The 10,250-nt window shown below is 37.3% G+C and overlaps 1 pseudogene; it reads right to left on the reverse strand.

Annotated features, from left to right (window-relative positions):
- Positions 1-6,613: 6,613 nt before the first annotated feature.
- Positions 6,614-6,745, reverse strand: LOC115939630 (U4 spliceosomal RNA; annotated as a pseudogene).
- Between the last annotated feature and the right edge of the window lie 3,505 nt (positions 6,746-10,250).

Raw genomic sequence — 10,250 nt, forward strand, 5'->3', positions numbered from 1 at the left:
GGAAGAGACTATTGATACCCTGAGCAGTGGAGGATGAAACAAGATTTCACTGGTTTGAGAGTAAATGTCAAATGAAGAAGTAAAGCCAATGAGATGAGATCATCCTTTCTGCAACTGCTTTGTAAACTACTGCATAGTCTGAATGTTAATAGAAGAGAAAGAACTTGGCAGTGGGAGGAGGGCAAGGGTATGAAGGGAGAGCTTCAGCAATTTGTACAACTTCCTATATTAGGAATATTAATCCTCAACTTACAGTATTTTTTAAAAGGGTACTCTTTTTACCAGAAACTATCTTGGTAATAACAGTAAAATTCAGGCATTAACTCCTGAGTAAGTGGGATTCTTGATAAATTTTTGGAGATTTCTTTTCTCTCACCATGCTGTGTATTAATTGGTTTGTTTTAGAAGATGAAGACTTTGAACTCCAAAATGTAGGCAGACATTTAAAAATATTTCTCAGAAATGTCCTTTTCATGTTCTAGTGAAATGCTATTAAGTCAAATTTAGGTATTATGACATACAATGTGTGGTGAGGTTTCTCTGAGCACGGCTTCAAACATCTGAAGAGGGAAGGGCCCTGACTGCCCAGCTGACCCGTGCCCACCTCAAACACACACACATATGCACACACACACACACATACATACACACATACTCTATTTTAGGGAAGATCATAAGAGACTAATTCATGGTTAGTTTCTATGAACACAATCAGGTCTTCATATGCTCAGGTAAAATTGTGTTTCTCCCTCTTTTACTAAAATGATTAAAAATAAATGACCTTGACTTCTGGTTTTGGGTTTCACATGTAAAAAGAGCTTGGAAGTTGTCACTTTGTCCTAATAACAAATAAAAAGCTGAACAGACCGAAAAACCAACAATTCTTCTGGGACTTGTAAGAGAGGGGAAAATACAAGTCAAACTGCCCCTCTCAAGCTGAAGAGACCAACAGGTAAACAGAAGTCATCAGGACTTACCAGAGCAGGGACTCTCAAGCAGAAACCTTCCAGGGAGAGAGTTCTGGGGTAGAAAATCAGAATAATTGATGAATTGCTAGAAGCTCAATTCTGACAAGTCTGAGAACTAAAATCTCCAGGGGGACGCCAACCACAGAGGGCTCCTACACTTTTGTGTGGGTTACCTTCAGGAGCTCAACCTGGTGACTAGCTGAGTAAAATCTCCTCAGGCTTCCTAAGTGGGGAGGGAAAAAGGAATAATTTTTTTAAAGATTTTTTTATTTATTTATTTGAGAGAGAGAATGAGAGAGAGAGCACATGAGAGGGGGGAGGGTCAGAGGGAGAAGCAGGCTCCCTGCCGAGCAGGGAGCCGGATGCGGGACTCAATCCCGGGACTCCAGGATCATGACCTGAGCCGAAGGCAGTCACTTAACCAACTGAGCCACCCAGGCGCCCAAAAGGAATCATTTTTAAAGCCTCCTGAGCCCTCTGTTCTTAACAAGACCTGCCCTGGGAAAACTAGTTAAAACTTAACCTGCTAGGGTATTGTCAGATCCTAACTGACCTGGGGGAAGAGAAATACTCAACACCTGCTAGCTGTGGTCATTTTGTTCCACCTAAGAGGGGAGGTAAAACCTGAGACACACTTGAAATGTATGGTCTGGGAGTATAGTCACTAAAAGACTCAGACCTAATCATAGGACCCATAGAACACTTCCCCTCCACCCGCACCTCATGGCCGCATTACTAGAGACCTTTTTACAGCAATTCCTTTTACATTATGTCTGGCTGTGACCTCCAACTACAATTTTTCCTGTCTCATTGGAAACATTGAGTACAGTGTTTAATGATTTTGTCGTTGAAATACATAGAAAATAAAATCTGTTGTTTTTCTCATACATTTATTTATTTTTTATTTTGTAAAATGTAAATTGTTTCTTTGGCCCAATCCTATAAGTAGCGTGCTCACCTACTAGCAGTTTATCAATAGGGAACACATGGGCTTCCCTAATGACATAAAAATTAGTACTTGACAGGCAACTAGGTCTGCGAAGCAGGGTTTTGCAATGGTTTCCTGGCATGTTACCCTAACAAGATGGTAAATGAGGTGTGGGACACAGATGAAGTGGGTGAAAAGCTCATAGTAAAATATGAGCGACGAACAAAAGATCTTTGCTCGTAAGGAATCTTGAAAGGGTTATATAAGGATGGAGGGATTAATGGATGACAAATGTGACAACCTCTGTGGTAAGTAACAAGATATATTACATTAAAATATCCAAATTATGTAAATTGCTTTGACTTTATATCTTTCAGAAACCATAAATCAAAGCTTAATTGAATATAAATGAAAAACATTAAATAATGTCATATTGCTAAAATAATATTTTCAAAGTATAAGACTGTAAGAATTGCTTTTGTTTTCCAATTTCAGATAATTTTAAAGAGTCAATGTAATATATGTGCTTCATTCAATCCAAATCAGAATTCATCAAGTCTATATGATAAATGTGTTGCTCCACATAAAAAAAGGAAAAAACAATAAAAATAAATGAAGCCATTATACATAAGAATTTTAAGTAATTTCTTTTAATTGCTGTGCAAGATCAATTATCTGGGGGCACAGAAGGCTTTTAACCTAATTCTCAAACCTCTCAATGGTCTATACCTTTTTTGATCTATGGACTCTAAAAAAATAACATTATTAAAAAAGATATTTTTCCCTGACAACTTACAAGGTTCCCCAGGAACTTTCACTTGTGGTAGAGTAAAATTTATTTTAGAAATACAATTAAACTAAAAAAATAATTTAAAAAATATCTTGTATTCATATGTAATGTGAAAGCACATTTATCACATTATTTACCGTGTTTTTTTCAAAAATACTTTTTGGTATTCTAATTGTTTTTAATAATTTTCAACAGAATTTTTGTTTTCAAATAAATGTATACTTTTTTGACTGTATAGTTTTTCAAATAAATGTATACTTTTTTATACATTGAAAATGTATACATTTTCAAATAAATGTATACTTTATTATTTTAAATAAGAAAACAGGGAAATATCCATGTTACCTCATTGTTTGTACTTTGAATTCAACTATTTTCCTCTGCCAACAGCCACATGCTCATGCAGTGTTGATTCTTGCATTCAGGGGCTATCGGCCATGTGAAGATCATTTTGATGGCTGTATTAAAAAAAGGCAAGCAAATATAAGATATGGTCTCACCATGACATCCTGATTTTTTGTAAATTAACTTGTTGCAAAACAAAACAAAGATTATCATATTCATAAAATGTAATGCAAATGTCAGCCAATTTGGTGATTTCAAGTCTTTTGTATGCCATACTCACTTCATTCTTTAATATTTAATTTTTAACTATTGAATTCCCTTATTACATATGATGGGAAACCCAGTATCTCCCAATAACTTCATCATTGGTCAAGAAACTTAAATTCCTCTTTATGGTCACTGTTCTGAATCCATTGAATCTTCATATTCCTGCACAAAAGTTATCCTGAATATGTCATTGCCTTCTTCACTCTCCAAAATAACACAATTTAAGAAGTTTTGAATTAATGAGAGCGGAGGTCTCTCACAGCATATCGCTTATCATGGGAATCACTTTCTAGTAGAATATGCTGGGTTTGGGTGTGGATTATTCTGCACAAAAGTCAGGCTGTATGGAATTCTGGTTCTACTAGATCCAACGTCTGTGAATGTGGGTGATTTTCTGTATCTGTGTCTTGGTTGACTTACCTGGAGATCGTGAGAATTCTGAGTTAATATTTGCAAGTTTTATTGCTAACCTACTGTCTGTTCTGTTTGCTGGCAGATTGTTCTGGCCCCCCGACCTGCTGTTTTATGGATATCTCAGAATCTTAAAAGTTTCTGCCATTTTATCACGTAGAGAAAATATTTCTTTTCTTTTTTAAAATTTTATTTATTTGTTTGTTTATTTATTTATTTATTTATTTATTTATTTATTTATTTAAGAGAGAGTGAGAGAGAGAGAGAGAGAGAGCATGAGCCAGGTGAGGGGCAGAGGGAGAAGTAGACTCCCCACTGAACAGGGAGCCCACGGGGCTCAATCCCAGGACCTGGAGATCATGACCTGAGCCAAAGGCTGAGGCTTAACCGACTGAGTCACACAGGTACCTGGAAAAAATTTTTCTTCTTGTTTTTTTCTCCATAGCCCATTTTGGCCATGACTTCAGGGTTGTTTTTGTATTGCTTAGGGGTATCAAGATATTGCCCTGAACTAGGGTTTGGCAAACTTTTTCAGTAAAAGGCCAAATGATAAGTATTTTAAGCTTTGTAGGCCTTAAGGTATACATTGCAACTACTCAATTGTGCTCTTATAGCTCAAAAATATAGCCATAGAAAACACAAACACAAATGGGCAGATTGTGTTTCAATAAAACTACAGAAACAGGTGGCTTTTGCCCATAAGCCATAGTTTGGCTGCCCCGGTAATGAAACGTGAGTGTGTCAAGCAGTACAAATACCCATAGACTATAGTTTGCTCGTTCCAGCATTAAAGAAAGGCAGATTGATGTTTTAAGATAATTTTAAGAAATATTTTATAAATGCAACTTTGTTATATAAATGCCATACACTATATACAGTAAAACAATAATAAAATGAGCAATTGAGGATCCAACATCTGAATTATCCAGTAGAGCATGACCAGTATAATTAAACTTTCCTCTGTTGCCCTTTAAATTATATGACTTCCTTTTTCGGGTTCCTCCACCACCTCTCTCACTCCTCTCTGAAAAGAATTATTAACTATATACATTATTTTCTTGGTTTTCCTTATCAGATGATCCTTCTTATTTGTGGTATTTATGTTACATAAAATTGAAGTGAACACTGAATTAGCCAATACAGAACCATTGCTTAGGCAAAATATGGAGACACACACACATCGCACATAGATTGCCATCTTTAACCATAAAAACAACTCAACTTTGTAAATTTGATTTTATTTTACACAAGAGGAAAAAAGGTTCAGAAGTGTTACGTGACTTGCCTGAGGCTGCCCCCTAACAGATGCCAGGGTTGGGGTTCAGTTCCTGTACAAGTGGCTCCAGAGTCAGACTTTCTTGCACTACAAAGCACTGTCATCTTCATCTTCTGGCCATCTCTGTGAGAGCTGAAACAAGACGACAGAGCTTCACCTTGTTAGACCTCAACTAGGAACATGCGCCTCAGTGACTAAAATTTCTCACTGTTCTGAGCATGTCTGAGAATGATACGAAAGTGTCCTGACTACTGATTTTTTGTGATCACAAATAAATTGTAGCAGGTAGGCATATTACAAATACAGAATTTTATTTTATTTATTTATTTATTTTTAAATTATTTATTTATTTATTAGAGAGTGAGCAGGAGAGAAACAGCATGAGAGGGGAGAGGGTCAGAGGGAGAAGCAGGCTCCCCGCTGAGCCGGGAGCCCGATGCGGGGCTCGATCCCAGGACCCTGGGATCATGACCTGAGCCGAAGGCAGACGCTTAACCAACTGAGCCACCCAGGCGCCCCAAATACAGAATTTTAAACAATAAGTGTTGACTGAAGTTTTGTTAAGTAAATATACATATATTTTAGTTTTATATACTTTTGATTTTTATGTAATTGGTGCCATACCAAATGCTTACTTGCTTGCTCATTCATTCATTCATTCATTTATTACAATGTTACTGTCAAGCCACACGTTTCTGAGATTATTCCATTTAATTTGATTGTGGCTCATTCATTTATAATTTTGTAGCTAATTCTGACATACAGATATAAAATTTCTTTGTCCATTCTTCTATTTGGGGGACATTTTGGCTGTTCTTTTTTTTTTTTTTTTTAAAGATTTTATTTATTTATTTGACAGAGAAACACAGCGAGAGAGGGAACACAAGCAGGGGGAGTGGGAGAGGGAGAAGCAGGCTTCCCGCGGAGCAGGGAGCCCGATGCGGGGCTCAATCCCAGGACCCTGGGATCATGACCTGAGCCAAAGGCAGACACTTAACGACTGAGCCACCCAGGCGCCCCTCTGGTGTGAATATTCTTGTTCATGACTGTTGGTTAAAGAAAAAAAGTTTCCATGGGATATATTATCTTTATTTTCATTTACTTGATCACAGTTTCTATCTCTTTAATCCCTTAATGGAAGGATAACATTAGTAGCTTTTCTAGTCTTAATCCAAACTAGCATATAAGGGATAAAACTAAAGCTATAATTTCTTAGATTTTAAAACCTAGTATGATTATGTTTTCTTTTACTTTTTTTTTTAAGCTGATTTTTTTAAAGATTTTACTTATTTGAGAGAGAGCGAGAGTGAGAGAGCATAAGCAGGGGGAGCAGCAGAGGGAAAGGGAGAAGCGGACTCCCCGCTGAGCAGGGAGCCTGATGCGGGGCTCAATCCCAGGACCCTGGGATCATGACCTGAGCCGAAGGCAGACACCCAACCAACTGAGCCACCCAGGCGTCCCTGATTAAGTTTTCCAATGCATTATTTAAATGCTTTGTATTCATGATCGTGAGTGTGAATCGGCATATAACTTTTTTATTGCCTTTTTCTGATCTGGTGTTAATAAAACGTCTCTTAAAATTAGATGGTGTTTTCAATTTTTCTATGCCTTTTAAAATTTGTGCATCTGTTCTTTAGAAATGTGGTAAAATACTTCTGTAAAACATATTCTGATGTTTTATTTTTTATTGTTATTTTAATTAGCAATAATCATGCCTTGGATAAACCTCATTGGCTACGATACTGCCACTGTGCAAAGCTATTTTTTATTGTTATTTTAAAATGATAAATTTATTCACTAAATTTCCCCTTAAAATAACTTGGAATGTATATTCTCTCTTTCTAATTTTTTGGTGATTCCTTTTGAAATTTTACCATAATCTATTTAATTTCAAAAAGTAGACAACTGCTTTCTAGAACAACAAAAATATATTGGAATTCTTTGCTAGTCATAATCCCCATTATAGGCTTATACATTATCATGATCTAACAATTAGATGTTACTACTATTTTCTTAATACATTTGCTTAGAATTTTATGTATCTTTTTTAAATTTGTATTTGCCTGCCAGTTTTTCTTGCTTCCCTGTTTTAGATATCTTTTATTTTATTTTTTTTGAAAATCATCATATATATTTGTGTATGTATATATGTATGCCTGTGATATCTACATTTTAGGGAGAGTCTGTTCATGGTAAGTTTTGTCAGGTTTTATTTATCTTATCCTTGTTCTTGAAAGAGAGTTTGCCAGGTACACAAATGAAAATTGATGACTCATTTCTTCCAACATTTTGCATATATTCTTCTACTGACTTTGCCTTTCTCATTGTTGCTGTTGGAAAATTTACTATTAGTTGAATTGTAAGTTTTGTTTTGTAGATTATTTTTGACTATTACTACTTGCCATACAGGTATGCATTTCTTTTAAATAATCCTGTTTGGGATATGTTGGAATTTTTCTTGATTACCTCTTTTCAAATATTTTTGTTTTCCTCTCTTGTAGACTACAATGATGTATCAGAGCCATTCCCTGGAAAAGTTAGGGAGAACTTTATGATTAAATTTGTATTCCAGGGGCTCCTAGTTGGCTCAGTCATTAAGCGTCTGCCTTCAGCTGAGGTCATGATCCCAGGGTCCTGGAATCGAGCCCCACGTCGGGCTCCCTGCTCTGTGGGAAGCCTGCTTCTTCCTCTGCATCTCCCCCTACATGTGCTCTCTCTCTGTATCTCTGTGTCTCAAATGAATAAATAAAATCTTTATAAATAAATAAATAAATAAATAAATAAATAAATAAATTTGTATTCCAAGTTGACTTTTAGAATATGACTTTATTCTGTAGACATCTTGGATTAATAACAAATTAAAGCCTTGTGTTTTAAAAGACATGTGGCTATTTGCATAAGGACTAATAAGCACTACTGAAGAGAAAAAGGTGGTTGTGTTAAAATAGTTTTTCGCCTTTAAACATACATTTGATTCCTTTTTTCTTTTTTTCTTAGAGGGAGTGTGCTTGTGAGCAGTGGGGAAGGAGCAGAGGGAGAGGGAGAGAGAGAATCCCAAGCAGACTCAGTGCTCAGCACAGAGCCTCACTTGTCCTGGATCTCATGACCCTGAGATCATAACCTGAGCTGAAGTCAAGAGCCAGATGCTTACCTGACTGAGCCACCCAGGTGCCACCTTTACGTACATTTGACTCTTAACTCTTATTTCCCTTTCCTTTCACATATCAAAATTCAGAAAAGAGTTAATATTGTGTTTGTTTCTACATACCTCACACTGGCTGAATGTCCCAGGCAATGGTGCCATAGAAGGATTCACTGTTGGTCTCTGCTGCTGGCATATTGAGCACTCAGCAGTAGGCATAGACAGAAGGTCCTTGGTAAGTGGAAGACTATAATGCTCAGCCCATGTATTATCTCCATCCCTGCTACCATGGCCAATTTGTTCATGAACCCACTCGGCAATGACAGAGGTGATTAGGAACAGATGCTGACTGATATGCACAGAACAGGTCATTCTATCCACTTGATTATTGAAATCCCCCTCTTCTGAAGTCACCCTTTTGGGAGCATTCACATGGGACACAACATCTTCATGTTTTCTGCCCATTCTGAGAGATCTAACTATATGTCTTCCCAAAATTTTGTTGTCACCAGTTTTGCAGTCATGTTCCATCCAAGTCCCTGACCATCCAGCCAAACCTTTGTCTACAGTACAAGAATTGGTATATAATTATACATGTGGCCATTTCTCTTTCCAAGCAAATGACCAACCAGGTGCACTGCTTGAACTTCTGCCCATTGGGAGATTTTTCCTTCACCACTGTCCTTCATGGATGTCCCAGGAAAAGTCTGTAACACTGCAGCTGTCCAATTTCTGGTGGTGCCTGGATATTATGCAGAACCATCTATATACTAGGCCTAAGTCTTTTCTTCTGTCAACCAATCATAGGGAAATCCCCATGGTGCCATATGTGCCACCTGGAAGTGAGAACCAATGTAGCAGAAGTAGAGACCATGAGCATTTGTGTCTCTTCTTCACCTAATTTACTAATGCCTTTAGGTTCTCCTAGGACCCAATTATGTACATACCACTTCTGTTTGGTGATAGAGTGTTTTCATGCATGCCCAACTTTATGGCTTTTTGGGTCAGACAACACCTGGCTCATGATGGACCTCTCAGGTCACATGATAAGTTGGTGGTCCATGGTTAAGTGTTTAGTCTCTACTAAGGCCCAGTAGTAGGCCAAGAGCTGATTCTCAAAAGGAGAATAGCTATTTGTGGAGGATGGCAGAGCTTTGCTAATTGCCTGCACAGTGATTTGACTATAGGAACCTGCCATAGACTATGAAATTATCCCTACCTGCCCCTGAACTTTAAGCACCATTGTATCTGCTGGATTTTATGGCCCAAGTGGCAGAACAGCTTGCACTTCAGGCTGGACGTATTCCAGAGCCCTCTCTTCTGGGTCACACTTAAAACTGGTAGCTTTCCAAGTCCCTCAATAAATGGGCCAGAGTAATATACCCAAAAGAGGAACATGTTGTCTCCAAATTCCAAAGAAGCCCACTATGGATTGAGCTTGTTTTTTGGTTGTTTAAGGAAAGGCCAGATGCAAGGACTTCTCCTTTGACTTAGAAGGGATATCTCAACATGCCCTATATTAACAGATCCCTAAAAATTTCACTGAGGTAGAAGATCTCTAAACTTTTATCACATTTAATTTTCATCTTATGGTATGTACATTTCTTACCAATAACTCTAAAGTAGTTTCTACTTCCTGCTCACTAGGTCCATATCAGCATAATATCATCAAAGCAATGGAACTGTGTGACATCTTGTGGAAGGGAAAGGCAATCAGAGTCCCTGAAAAAAACATTATGACATACAGCTCAAGTCCTGATATACTCCTGAAGTAAAACTACTTCTGTTCTTGACAGTTGGCAGTATTATATACAAAGTCACCTGGCTTCTTGCTTCTTACAAGTTGTTGGAGTATCCAGTGATGATATTTTATATTGCTGTATTGCTCCATTGCTAGATCATGCCACAGATAAATTAGTGTTCTTTACTACTAGAAATAGAATCATTAGCATTTAAACTCTAATCAGATTGGAAATCCAATTCCAGAAAGCCCAAACCCATTCAGAAAACTCATTCCTAAAATTCTGTTTTTCTAGAACTATTCTCACTACCAAGAATTTGTATTAGTCAGGCTTCTCCAGAGAATTAAGACCAGCATATATATGTGTGTGTTGGGGGGGTGC

The sequence above is a fragment of the Leptonychotes weddellii genome, chromosome 2 (assembly GCF_054177405.1).
Source record: "Leptonychotes weddellii isolate Sample4059 chromosome 2, ASM5417740v2, whole genome shotgun sequence".
Lineage (NCBI taxonomy): Eukaryota > Metazoa > Chordata > Mammalia > Carnivora > Phocidae > Leptonychotes > Leptonychotes weddellii.